This window comes from Muscardinus avellanarius (assembly GCF_963383645.1).
Source record: "Muscardinus avellanarius genome assembly, chromosome: 11".
NCBI classification, from domain to species: domain Eukaryota; kingdom Metazoa; phylum Chordata; class Mammalia; order Rodentia; family Gliridae; genus Muscardinus; species Muscardinus avellanarius.
Window position 1 is genome coordinate 60,888,400 of NC_137797.1, and position 15,136 is coordinate 60,903,535.

Here is a 15,136-nt window from a genome sequence, read left to right on the forward strand (position 1 = left end):
AGGTAGAAACATTAAAATAGTCACTTTCTGACTATAACCATTTTTCTTCAAAATAGCTAACTGCTCAGATGACCATCTGAAATTCATTCCTAACACTTAACTTTGATCTTGCTGAATCTGAGCCAGTGAAGACTTTTTTCTATCCTTTTTTACATTATTCTAGAGTTGTGTGCCAGTTATTACTGTTTGTCTTGCTTGATTCCTAAAGTCATAGACTGTTTTCCAAAACCAACCCAGAATTCAACATCTTTATTTCAGTAATGATATTAGGTCTGCCCCAGAACTTAAACCAGAAACCTAGCTGTTACATTGACATTTACTTCTTATCACCAGCAAAACACCTATCCCTGTGGATCACAGTCATGTCTTGCTATTTTCATCTAATCGACAAACATACCTTATGCATTTTTTTTGCAATTGCATTTAACTAGCCAATTGTTCCTGATTACTGAAGCGGTTTTGTAATCCTAGTTATTATCACCAAACAATAATTTAAATTATCATGCTCCCTACTAAAAACCCTTTACAGCAGCTTTTCAGCTACAGAAAGTTAACTCGTTTTCAGATGTACCTGGGCAGCTCCTCAAGATCTTCATAAAACTGAGACCATCCTTCTTGATCTTTGCACTCCAATGTCATCATTTGTTGGCCTTGGTCTTCTAGTTTTTTTAATAAATTATATTTTAAATTGTTATAAACTTCTGAGCTATAGAACACTAGAACTGATTCCCCTTTTGTAACTGTACTTTGATAACCATTATCTAACCTCCTTCTATCTCCCTATATTCCTATACTTCCTAACCTCTAGTCACCACTATTCTATTTCAATGAAATTAACTTTTCTTACTTCCATATATGAGTGAGATCATGCAACATTTGCTGTTCTGTGATTGGCTTATTTAACTTGACATAATATTCTCCATTTGCATCAACATTGTCACAAATGGCAGGATTTTATTCTTCTTTATGGTTGAATAATATATGATTCTGTGTGATTTATGAGTTTTCTTTATCAGTTTATCTATCAGTGGACACCTGTGTTGATTTCTTATCTCAACTATTGTGGAAAATGCTACAATAAACATGAAAGTGAAGGTATTTCCTCAATATACTACTATTATTTTTCTTTCATATATGCACAGTAGTAAAATACTAAATCTTATAGTAGTTCCATTTTTATTTCTACATGAAAGCCTATAGATGTTTTCCATTATGGTTGCACTGATTTTAATTCCTATTCTGAGTTGTTTAAGGGTTCCTATTCTCAACATCATCTCCAACACTTGTCATTCTGTCTTATTGCTAAGTAGCCATTTCAACAGTTTGGAAGTAAAAGCTCATTTTGGTTTTGATTTGCATTTACCTGATGGATAGTGATGTTTATCATTTTTTTCATATCCCTGATGATGATTTGTATATTTTTCTTCTTTTATAATGTGTGTGATACTGGATATTGATTCTAGGGGGTGCTCTACATACCCAGCCCTTTTCATTTTCTTCAATATTTTACTTCACTCAATCTTCACTGTTGAATACAACTTGCCATTCTATATACCAGCTGGTACCTAGAGACAGAGAGAAATCTATCAAAATCAACAGATACAAACTTTTGAAATCATGAAGAGGAACAACAAGAAAGTAATGAGCTCACACAATACCACAGTAACAGAACCGTATAACATAGAATTGCAGAGATCTCAAGAAGGTCAAGTCAGAAATGTAACTGTAGGAATAATATAGGACTTCTGAAAATAATTTTTTTGGGGGGCAGGATATAGTTAAGTGGCAAAGTGCCTGTGCTGCAGGTGTGGCACTCTGAGTTTGATCCCCAGTTTAAAAAAAAAAAAAAGAACCCCTTTACAAAAACAAAAACAAACAAACAAAAAAAAACCTTTGGGTCAGCTTTAGCTCAGCAGTTACTTTCTTGACTGGTTTCCTGAAAAGAATTTTAGAGAGAGTCTGAAAAAAAATAAAGAATGCAATCATTAAAGTGAAGTCATCAATTCAAACTATAAGCAATCAATTAGACTACATGGAGATAGAATCCTGCTCCTAGAAGATGATCACCCCCAAAATAAATGCATAATATGTAACTTAGAAAAAACAAATTGACTATATAAACTGAACATTGAAGAAATATGGACCCATTTTAAAAAGAGCTCACGTAAAAATAATTAGCATAGAAAAGGAAAAAGAAGAGGAAACCAAAAGGATCAATGATCATTTCCAAGAAGAAATATCAGAAATTTTTTCAAACATAGAGCAAGAGGTCCATACACAGGTACAGGAAACTTACAAAACCCCCTTTAGACAAGAACAGAGAAAAAGTTCCCCACACCACATAATAGTCAAACTGACCAGTGTAGAAGCCAAGAAGAGAATCTTAAAGGCAACAAAAACAACTAAGAGGCATTCAGAGGCAAACCAATTAGAATCACTCCAGACTTCCCAAATCAGGTCATGAAAGTCAGAAAGGCCTGGAGTAGGATATTCCAAACTCTGAAAGAAAACAACTTGCAGCCAAAAATTTTCTACCCAACAAAACTATCTCTCAAATTATACAGGGAAATAAAAATCTTCCATGAAAAACAGAAGCTGAAAGAATTTCTGTCTTCCAAACCAGCATCAGAGAAAATATTCAAAGATATTAACTGCAAAGAAGAAATAAGTAATACATGCCAGAACCAGAGAAACAAGAATTTCCATCCAACAAACAACTGTGCAAAGAAAAAAACACTACCTCAAACAGAAGTTAAATATCAATATGTTAGGAATTAAAAATCATTTCTCAATAATCACACTGAACATAAATTGCCTCAACTTTCCATTTAAAAGGCATAAAGTGGCAAAATGGATTAAAAACAAAAATCTAGCTATCTGTGGTCTAGCTATCTGTGGTCTATAAGAAACACACCTTACAAACAAACTTAAGGGCTGGGGCAAGGCAATTCATGCCAATGGAACTGGAAGACAAGCAAAACTAGCAATTATGATGCCAGACAAGTTAGACTTCAAACCCAAGCTTATTAGAAGAGACAAAGCAGGTCTTTTTTTATTGGTAAAAGGAACAATCCAGCAAAAGAAAACAATGATAGTCAACATTTATGCTCCAAACATAGGTGCAGTTACTTTTATAAAATGAAGTCTTTGTGACATTAAGGCACATATACATCCCAATACAATCATACTGGGTGAGTTCAACACCCCTCTCACACCATTACACTGATCTTCTAGACAAAAGGTCAGTAAAAATGCCTCAGACCTAAAGAACACCATCAACCAAATAAAACTCTTAGACACATATAAAATATTGCACACAACTACAGCAGAGTTCACATTTTTCTAAACTGTTCGCAGAACCTTCTCCAAAATAGATTATATCCTGGGCCATAAAGTGAGCACTATCAAGTTCAAAAAACATGACATACTTCCCTGTGTCTTTTCAGAACATAATACAATGAAACAAGAAATAAAATATAAAAAGACCCAGAGAAACCCGATAAACATGTGGAGACTAAACACCACACTGCTGAATGAAGAATGGGTCATAGAAGAAGTAAGGGGTGAAATCAAGAAATTTTTAGAAAAAAAACAAAAATAGAGACACAACATATCAATACATCTGGGACACTTTGAAACACTTTGAAGGCAGTATTAAGAGGAAAATTTATAGCACTAAGTGCTCACATAAGAAGAACAGAAAATCACCAAATAACCTAAAGACACACCTCAAAGCCCTTGAGAACAGGAAAAGTCTAACTCTAAAACCAGTAGAAGACAGAAAATTATTAAAATCAGAGCATAAGTCAATGAAGTAGAAAATAAAAAAAATACAGAAAATCAACAAAACCAAAAGCTGGTTTCTTAAAACAATTAATAATATAGATAAACCACTAGCCAACCTAACTGAGAGAGAGAGAGAGAGAGAGAGAGAGAGAGAGAGAGAGAGAGAGAATGAATCAATGAAAATTATGAAGATAAGAGATGAAAAAGGAGCTATTACTACTAATAGTGTAATAAAAACAGCATGGTGCTGGCACAAAAACAGATAAATATACCAATGGAGCAGAATAGAAAACTCAGAAACAAATCCACACACTCACAGCCAATTGATTTTTGACAAGGTCACCCAAGCATACATCCAAAAAAAGCCTGTTCAACAAATGGTGTTGGTAAAACTAGTTAACAATATGCAGAAAAATGGAAATAAATCCCACTTTCTCATCCTGCACAGGAGTCAATTCAAGATGAATCAAAGACTTGGAGATGAAAGCAGAGACCTTGCAGCTCCTTGAAGAGGGCATAGGCCAAACACTGCAACACATAGGCACAAGTAAAACTTTCTCAACAAGACCCCAAAGGCACAAGAAACTAAATGGTGAATCGATATATGGGATTGCATGAAACTGAAGAGCTTCTGGGAAGCAAAGGAAACTATCAAGAACCTCAAATGAAAGCCAATGGAATGGGAAAAGATTTTTTGCCAACTACTCTTCTGATAGAGGACTAATATCTAGAAGTTACAGAGAACTCAAGAAACTCAGCACTAAGAAAAAAATAACCCAATCAAAAATAAGCAAGTAAATTAGACACTTCACTTCATATCCTCACCAGCATTTGTTGTTCTTTGTGTTTTGAATGATCACCATTCTAGTTGGAGTTAGGTGAAATCTCAGGGTAGTTTTGATTTGAAATGGGAACTCTAAAACATTGTTGGTGGGATTGCAAATAGTGCAACCACATTGGAAAATAGTATGAAGGATCCTCAGAAGAATGGGAACAAACTTAGCATTTGATCCAGCAATACCACTTCTTGGTATCTATCTACCCAAAAGAAAGAAAACCAAACTACCAAACTAATGCATGTGTATCTATGGTCATAGCTGCACAATTCACCATTGCCAAACTATGGAACCAGCTAAGATGTCTATCAACAGAAGAATGGATTACAAAACTGTGGCATATGTATACAATGGAATTTTACTCAACCATAAAGAAAAGACACAATTACATCATTTACAGGGAAATGGATAGAACTGGAGGACATTATGCTAAGTGAGATTAGTCAGTCACAAAAAAATAAGAAATCAGATGCTTTCCCTCTTATGTGAAAGCTAGGGAAAAATTGATAACATGAAGAGCTCTAGGTGAGGAAGAAGATTCTATAGATGAGCTAGTAAGGTGAACTAACAGAGGGGATGGGGAGGGAGAGGGAAATTTTCTCTAAAGCACATGATATACTTAAGCAAACATATCAAAGTCAACCACTAAGCCAAGCATGGGAAGGAGGAATGGGGAGGGAATGAGGATGGGAATTGGGTAAGGGCCAATTGTGTGATGTGTGCATGTATGTCTCCACCATCTTTTATCCCATTAAGAGATGCGACTATAATGCCCTAATAAAAAAAATTTAAAATACACACTTCATGAAGGAATAAATTCAAATGGCTAATAAATGCATGAAAAAATGCTCAACATCATTAGCAATCAGAGAGATGCAAATAAAAACTCACCTGAGATTCCACCTACCTCCAACTAGAATGGCAATTATTCAAAACACAAACAACCACAAATGTTGTTGAGAATGTGAAGAAGTGGGAACTCTTTAACAAAGATCTCAATCATTAAGCCAAGCATGGGAAAGAGAGAGGGGGAGGGAATGGGAATGAGAATTCAATAAGGGATAACTTGGTGATGTGTGAGTGTATGCCTCCACCATCATGTACTCCATTAAGATCTATGACTACAATGCACCAATAAAAATTTAAGAAAAAATATTCTAACCTATAAACATGGGATTCCATTTATAAATTCACAGGTCTCTTTTTTTTGGGGGGGGGTACTGGGCTTCCTGGAAATTCTTCCTTCCGGGCTACACTCCCAGACCTACTTTTTATATTTTTATTTGGAAACAGGGTCTCCTAAGCCAGCATGGCTGGCTTTGAACCTGCGCGATCTTCCTGTCTCCGCCTCCCAAGTGTGGGAAATCCAAGCATGCACCACCACGCCCAGCTTTGTAGGTCTTTTATTTCCTTGGTTAAATTTATTTCCATGTTAATCTTTTGTAGCAATTTTAAGTGGGATTAATTTTGTGGTTTACTTTTAAATGATATGTTATAATGACATTTTTCAGCTGACCTGGAACTTATAACTATAGAAGTGGTCTCAAGCCTCAAACTGTAGAGTACATCCTAGATTTAAGATCTACTGAGGTCAGTTTATGTTCTGAATCTCCTATAGTAAACCTGGTCTCTGGGGCAATAGGAACTAGTTTGGAGCCTGTGTTAACTTAGTGCTAGGGCTGGCATGGATCCTGGGTTCACAGATGCTTGAATAAAGCCTATAAACACAGGCATTGGCCTCATGCCTGGAGTCACTGTGTCTGGCCTGGGGCCCATGTCCACTGATGCAGACCTACTGGCTGAGTATATCAGCACTGGTCTGTCTCTAGCTCATATTGGCTGGCCGGGAACCTGTGTACACAGAAGTAGTCTCAGAGCCTGGATCTATAAGGGTGCAGCAGTCAATTACACTGGCACATACCTGCACCTTGTGTCTACTAGAGCAGGCTTGGATTCTAAATACATGGAGCATATAGTCATAAGAACAATACTTCACGCTGGGCATAGTGGCACAATTCTGTACCCATTACTTGAGAGTCTGATACAGGAGAATTGCAGGTTTGAGGACAGCCTCAGGAACTAGTTTTCACTTAGTGAAAACTTGTTTCAAATAAAAATAAAATAGGATTGGGAGTTAGAATGTCCCTGGGTTTATTCCCCAGTACAAAAAAAAAAAAAAAAAAAAGGAAAAAAATAAAAGAGAACTGAAGAACTACTGTACTTCAGCATGGAGACAGAGACCAGCCTTGCACTGTGCAAGCCCTGAGACTATGTTGCCAGTGCCTGCCTAAAGTTTGAGTCCAAAGTTGCTACCTGGCACTGGGTTGGGCCTAAAGTGCTAGAGGCACATGGATCCTGTATACAGGCAATAGCGAAGAGCCTGGGTCTGTGGGTACTGGCTGAGGACAAGGACTATAGGAGATGGCCTAGAGCTGAGGGTAGTCCAGAACCTTCCGCCACTGCTATTGGCCTGGTTGTGGAACAATGTGCCAACTCAGCCTGCCATGTAGGCCTGGTGCCTGAGATTACTGAATTTGGATTGAGATTATAGACACCTGCCCTACTCGGGTTTTATGATGTTGTGCTCAGTGTTGGAGTCTTAGTCAAAGTCCAGTGATTACTCCTCTTCTTTCCCCTCAAGAAGGGCATCTCTCTCCACATGGTACTATCTGTGGTAGGGGAAGGAATGGTGTAGATAATGTAACATAATCTTTCTACTACTCAGTGCATCTTTTCTTATTTCTGTTCTCACCTGATTTCCTTAGCTCTTATCAAGGCATTTTCCTGTGCAGATAATAGTTTTGGGGAATTGAGGGGATAAGTCAAGCATGGTTCTGAGTCTGCTGTCTTTCTAACATCCCCACTTTACACATTTAAAATATTTAGATATATGATATATAGGTATTCAATTGTATGTTTATTCTTTAAAACACATATTAGATTGTTTTTTTTTCCCTAAGGCCTTGAACCCACAACATATAGGTCCTTGAAGCAGTGAAGGGATTTAGTTTCTATACTTTTCCAAGTTTTGGGTTACATTTTTATTTCAAATAAGAATGTATTAGCTATGTATTAGCTGGGAGTGATGGCACAAATTTGTAATTCCAGTAATTGGGAGGCTGACATAGGATTGCAGATTTGAGGACAGCCTCGGCAAGAAGTGAGACTCTTGTCAACCTAGTGAGACCCCATTTAAAAATAAAAATAAAATCAACCTGGATACATAGCTCGGAAGTAGAATGCCTCTGGGTTCAAAGCCCAGTAACAAAAAACCAAACCAAAATAAAACATAAATAATATATTTGATTCTGGAGCTTCTAAACTAATCTTGAGCTGTTAAACTATGATCTTCAGCCTCAGCTTTTAGCTAATTATTTTTACATTTTTTATACACTGAAGACCTCAAACTGAAAGATAAATCATGAAGCTCTAGTATTTTATTATCTATATAATTTACCATTCTCTTTTTATAGTCAATTTTTTTCTGCTATACTCATATTGGACATTGCTTAGTTTATTTAACAGAGCATGTCTTGATTATTTTAGGGCATTGGACTGAGATCTCATTCATTTCTACTTCCTCTTTTTCTTTTACTTACGTAGCTAAAACCTATTATACTTAAGGTCTCTGCTTGAATCTAACCATCTCAGCAAAATGCTCTGAGGTGGGTTAAGGCTTGTGCTTGTTTCCTTCTCCTTGACTCCTCATATTCATAAATATATTAATATATTTATATATTTGGTAATGCTGAATATCTATCCATGTGCAAGGCAAACACTGAACCACATCTCTAGCCCTTCTCATTAAACTTAACTCTACAATTAACTATAATCTACTCCTTACATGATAAGTTTTTAATCAATGGCTCTTTGTATATCAACCTATTTCCAATGTTTGGAAATAAGTCTTCAATAAATATGTGTTGACATATTTGATTGCAGGTCTCTATGAAAAGGATCATATCTCTATAATTTAATAAGGTACAAAAGATTGGCATGCAGAACCCTTTATCAGGAATTATATACATCAGCTCTGAAATTTCTTATGTCATCAATGCAAGCAACAGGTGTGATTATTTTAGGATTTAAAACTCTTGAAGCCTTGCTGTGAGTTGATTTCACAAAATTGGCTTTGAGGTAGGACAGAAAAAAAATAGGTAGGCAGGTGGCATAAAGGAAATACAAGGAAATAAAATTTTAATTCAGAAGTTCTATATGATTTTCTAAGCCTGTCACTCTCCATACAAGTCTTCTTTCCAGGCCTATCACTTCCAAGTACTTTGGAAATTTGTAAATTTACCTTGTATACTGTTAGCTATCCCACAAATACAGTCTTTAAGGAAATAGACATGATATTTTTGGATGCTATAATTAAAAAAACTTCAAATTGCTACCTGTTGATCAGATATTGAATACAATAGATTCTTAAGAATTTCCAGACCATCATAAACCATTTTGAGATCAGCAGAGTTAAATCAGACCTACATACTTTCCATTCTCACCTTCACAAAATTTTCTCTAAAAGAAGAGCTTGGGACCCCCAAAACCCATCTCCTACTCTCAACATGGTCTCCATTCTCCCTTGAATGTGTATTTCTTGCTTTTACAAATAAATCTCTGTGCCTCTGCTGACATATGATGAATTCTTTTACATCAATGACCCTGCTGGTATTGAATCAAATTTCCCTCTTCTCGGAAACGCCTTTTTTGGCAATTTCCCTTCTTCCATGACAACTTCACTTAAGAGCAATTTTGACTTTTTCATTTCAGCGTTTGCTTTTCTATTTTGTTTTGGCATGTGTGTATAGGCCTAAGGATTGAACTCAAGGTGTTCTATTACCATGATAAACCTCAGCCCTTTTTTATTTTTATCTTTGTTTTTGAATGTTAGTGAATTAAAAATATATCTTTAAACCATTAATTCAAGGCACATCATGGGACTGCAAGCCAAATTTGTCCTTTCTATATTATATTTCATTGATTTTAGAATGATATATTATAGCTTAATTTTATTCCTTTCAAATCTATAATCCAGTTTTCATAATTTTAGAGTGAGTTAAAATAAAATAATATTTCTAAAGTGCCTAATGTGTAGCCAAAATATAAGTTGCTAAACTTGTTGGCATCAGTAACTCAGAAATATATGCTCCATTTATGAGGAATAAATCCTGTAAATGAATGAATTCTCAGTCACCAAGCTTCTTTACAAATAACACATATCATGATTTTTTCCCTTTTATGTCATTAAAGAAAAAACATTTAAAAAGGTCATATATTCATGTGTTTTAATATAATTGTAACTTACGAATGGCAAAGTCATTTATTCAGAATGCTGAAATTCTTGAAAAGAATTCTAAGAAGCTCTCTTATGTATAAAGAAAAACACAGCCATATGAAGACAGTGTTCTAATACCTACATATTACATAGGTATACATATGTTATTTATATGTGTGCTATATGGTTTATATGTGTGTGTATGAGCTAACCATGAAAAGAGTTTTTCAGAAAGAGGGAGTATTCCCAGATCTCATATATATAGTAGATATAAAATTCACAAGGACATTGTGAGGGCTAGACATACAATGTCCTCTAAAGAGTTTATGTATTAGCGTTTAGAGTTGATGTAATTCTCAGGAGGGTTGGAATCTCATCAGTGCACAACTATTGCAATGGATTTACTGGGTCGTAACCTAGGGTGGTGGGGTATAGCTGAGGAAGATGTGTCCCTGGGGATGTGGCCTTAGGGACTGTTCTTTTGTCTTTGAATCCCCAGTCTGTTTTCTATGTCTTATTTCTAGCTTCCTTGATGTGAGAGTAGATTCCATGGTTTATCTGCTTCCTGTTATCATACCCCCAGCTCCACAAATTACAGCTTCCCATGGATTGAACTCCAAAATCTCAAAACCCATGAGTAAATAAATCTTACTCTAAATTTGTGTTCAGGGTTTTTGGATTACATCAGTGAAAATGTTAACCAAAACAGGTATTGATTCTCAAATTCTAAATTCATTGCCTTTTTTGTTACATAGTATTTGTCTATGGTATGTTGATTAAATATATGTGTGAATACAGGGCAAATTTGAAATTATGAATTGGGAAAGTACACTTACGAAAATTATATATATATATATATATGTAAATATAATATATAAAATTAAATATGATATTTTAATAATATATAAAAATGTTAAATATAATATGTATATTTAAAATAACTAATAGCACCATAAAGCCTTTTGTAAAACGGGTACGACGTTATAATTTCTTAATGTCTCTGAGTCTAAATCTAAAATAGGGAGCCCTTTAGTTCATTTTTAGTAATTAAATACACACTAATTGTAGGGCTTATATGTTATAGAAACCCATCAGGATTCTAAAGATTAATTTTTTTAGTTTTTAAACTTTCTATTGTATCTTAGTGGGATACAAGATGGTGGAGACATACATACACACATACAAAAATAATTAAAGACTAATTTATTTCAAAGATGTTAAATTATTCCTGCTATTACAGAGTTTATAGTCTATTAATTAAGTCATTCTTTAAAAATTTTTTTGTTTTCCTACTATGTGTCAGACACTGAGTGAATAAAATAGTGAAAGGATAAATGTGATTCTTGCCCTCTAGATTTTGTATTAGTAAAAATCAAATTTTAAAATTAGTTAATAATTCATAATTATTGTAAAAAATCTTACATGCAGATTTTTTAAAGGACATGGAGTTGCTGAGAAAGAATAATTTTAAGAGTAGAATTGGAATAATTTTTGTGATAGTGCTTTAATTTTGGGTAAATGGAGCTCAATAAAGAAAGAATAGAAAGTTTATTTGTTGAGATCTACTAGGTAGTGAAGAAATTGGCATTGTCCAAAGAGAATTTTGGTGTTATCCTAGACTCCTGGCAGCTAATCTCTAAGCCTTGGAATTTCCTGCGTGATAAATATTTTGTTATTCATAGTGGGCCATTGGACTACACCTGATAGTTTACTCCAATGATTTGACTTAGTTATGCATCCTGGGCAATTTCTGATAGTTTATTCTAATCAAGTGACTCAAGGTAACTAAAGTTTTTCTCATGGCAATCAGGTATGACTCTATAACAAGAGGTTTGAAGTTAATTTGTTAGATTTTTCATTGAATTGCTCATTTTTCAACTCAAATTTGTTCTTCTTGGGTAAAGCTCTGTGAAAAGACTAGAGAGAAAGGGATGGAGGAAGCATAAAATGAGAGAAGGAACAAAACCCTAATTTTATGGCATATCTTGATATAATCATTATCTCTTGCATTAACCAAAAAAAAAAAAAACAGACAGGAGATTCACCTGCAATTCATCAATTTATAACAAAAACTTATGATCGAGTCACAAACTTTTATACTACAACTTGTATAGTTGTTATGTTATCTATAATTTACTTTAAAATATTTTGAGTTTACCAATGCAGTATATTTGCACATAAATTATCATGTCTCTTCCTTAGGTATTTGTTAACATTTTAAATATCTTAATCAGGAATCCACACACTTAATGAGGTTAAATTAGCATTTGGAAAAATTATAACTAATTTCTACATCCCGAAAGCAACTAAGAAAAATTTCAAATTATGATATTTAAATTTCTTCTAAAAAGTTTATTAATGAGCATAAATAATGTTATAAATAATTTTAATTATCAAAATGAGTACTGTTCAAGATAAATGACTAGACTCATGCAAGTGAGCCTATTGTCTTGTGAGTGAGGAAAAACATCCTGATGATTTCAGAAGCCTAACATTTTCAAAGTTACTTTTAATGTCTAGGAATGTTTCTAAAGGATTATTCTGCTGCCAAAGATTAGCAAATTATCCAGTCATAATATTATTGTGCTATCACTTTGTAGTGAAATATTCACAAGAAATGTCTGAATGTCTAAAATACAGAGATTTAAGATGTCATTCTATATAACATAATTTAAATTGCAGCAATGTATGTATTATGAATGTATATGATATGTATACTTAACTGACAATGACTCAACAACAGAATATTTATGCCATACTAGTCCTATAGATTAAAATGAGGCTACAAATTCCTATTGTAAGTGACATTTGTAGCCATCATTATCTTAGCACAAAGCATTACTTTCATGCTGATGGTGATTGTAAACAACATATTGTGCTACCAGTTATGTGAAAATATGGTATGTACAATTATGTATATCCCATAATACTTGATAATATTAATAAATTATGCCACTAGTTAATGTATTTACAGGGAATTCATTACAGGGAAATGTATGGAACTGTATGACATCATGCTAAGTGAGATTAGTCAGTTCCAAAGAATATAGCTTTTAAAACAGAATTTAATTTGGTTTCTGATTACTTTTCAATCTATAAGAAAGTATACCATTTATTCAACTGAAATACCTGCATTCTAGATATGCATAATTTGTGGGATAATGTGTGTGTGTGTGTGTGTGTGTGTGTGTGTGTGTGTGTGTGTGTGTGATAAAATTTACTCATGTAAACAGTCAGACAAAGTATGGTATGCAGATCCCACTACGAGGTGCAACAGAGAAGTTGGAAAGGACAGTACATCTGGTGCAGACCGGCAGTGGCATGATTTTAAAGATCCGAAGAGAGCACTTCATCTGGAAAAATCTTAAAATAATAATTTGAAGCTTCATGAGGCAAGATATGTTCCAATTTAAAACACTAAGAAATAGTGCCATCAATGACGAAGTGGAAATCAACTTCTCAGTGTACCAAAAGGGACATTGTAGAACAAATGAGAGGAAAATTTGCATTTTTTGAGGTACAAATAGGAGTGTCCCATAGGCACTAGTTATTATTAGGCATTAGTTATTATTAATGGCAGATCCTACAAAATACAAAATAAAACCCAAATCACTGGTCACATAATTCAAAATTTACATGTACTTTTAAAGGCAAGGCAATAGATGCAAGTCATATATTTACTTCACAGACTTTATCTACAGAAACACTTGGCCAATTTGTACAAAGTGATTCTTTATGCACACCAAAAAGGTTTGTGTAAAAAATTACACTATATACAATCTGTACACTTGTCCACCAGAGCGATTCTCCATCATCTTCTTCTTTGCATTGGGCATTATAAACTTGTACTTTAGCAACTCCTTTGCAGTGGGTCTGAAGCTTGGCTCCTAATTCAGACAGGCCTCCCCACATTCTTTGAGGGTTTTGCTATAATTTCCTTCCAGGGTTGAAGACTTGTTCTTTGGAATGAGGAATAAAACCTTCATGAGATACAGCTCTAAATAGGGTGGCTTCCCCTTTTCCAGTTCTATAGCTGTAATGCCCAGTGACCACATGTCTGCCTTCAAGTTGTAGGCCAACTGCTTAAGGACCTCAGGGGCCATCCAGTAGGGAGTGCCCACAAAGGTGTTCCTTTTTATCTGGGTATCTGTCAGCTGGCCTGCCACCCAGGTGGCAGGCCAGATTCACCTTCTTTCACCTCAGAGAGCAGGACATTGGCCACTTTGATGTCTCTGTTGACTTTCTTCTCAGAATGCAGATAATCAAGTCCTTTTAATATTTCTCTTAATATGGTGGGAACCTGACTTTCATTGAAAGGGCTAGGTTCTAACAGATTCAGGGAAGAGCCTCCAAGATATTCCATTATGATCTACAATTTAGTATTCTTCAAGTAGGATCCATAACACTTGGTTAAATGCCGGGCGTGGTGGCACAGGCTTGTAATCCCTGCGATTGGAAGGCGGAGACAGGAGGATCGCGCAGGTTCGAAGCCAGCCGCACTGGCATAAAAGACCCTGTTTCAAAAATATAAAATAGTTCTGGGAGTGTAGCCCAGAGGTAGAAGGGCTTCCAGGAATGCCAGTACCACCAAAAAAAACAAAACAAAACAAACAAAAAAAAAATAACACTTGGTTACATGTGAACTGTCACACTGACTCAGGACTTTTATTTCTTATTGAAATGTTCTCTATCTCATCTTCAGCTTCTTTCCGATCAATAATTTTTATGGTGACCACTTTCTGAGTCCTATTGTCAATGCCTTTGAACATTTCTCCAAAAAAAGCCTTTCTCAATTTTCTCTAGTTTTGTAAAATGCTCTTCTGGGTCTGTTTTAGATTCTGCATGCTGAGCAGGCCCGACTACACTGAAGAGTGGGCCATGGCACTCAGGACAACCAGTGCCTGGCATGAGTTGACTGGGCCCCGGTGATCCACACAAGCTTCAAGGCAGACCTGGTGTGGCAGGTCTCCATGTGGCATAATTTCACATGTTTCTCTATCTCCATATAATTTGTCAGGTGGTAATTACATCAAGTCTTAATTTGATTTTTTTATAGTAGTGTTTATTGAATCCAGGGTCTTCTACCTCAGAGCCACACACCCACTTTTTAATTTTTATTTTAAAATGGATTCTCACTAAGGGCTTCCCGAAGTTGCTGAGTCTGGTCTCATACCTCAATTCTTCCATCTCAACCTCCTCCCAAGTACTAGAATTAGAAGCATGTGACACCATGCCTTGC

At 35.2% G+C, this 15,136-nt stretch overlaps 1 pseudogene across 1 annotated transcript; it reads right to left on the minus strand.

Moving 5' to 3' along the window:
• Positions 1 to 13,661: 13,661 nt before the first annotated feature.
• Positions 13,662 to 14,666, minus strand: LOC308269475 (serine/threonine-protein kinase 24-like; annotated as a pseudogene). Its single transcript has 2 exons — positions 14,550 to 14,666; positions 13,662 to 14,302 (listed from the first exon to the last, which is right to left on the minus strand). The product of its transcript is annotated as a serine/threonine-protein kinase 24-like (transcript).
• Positions 14,667 to 15,136: the final 470 nt, after the last annotated feature.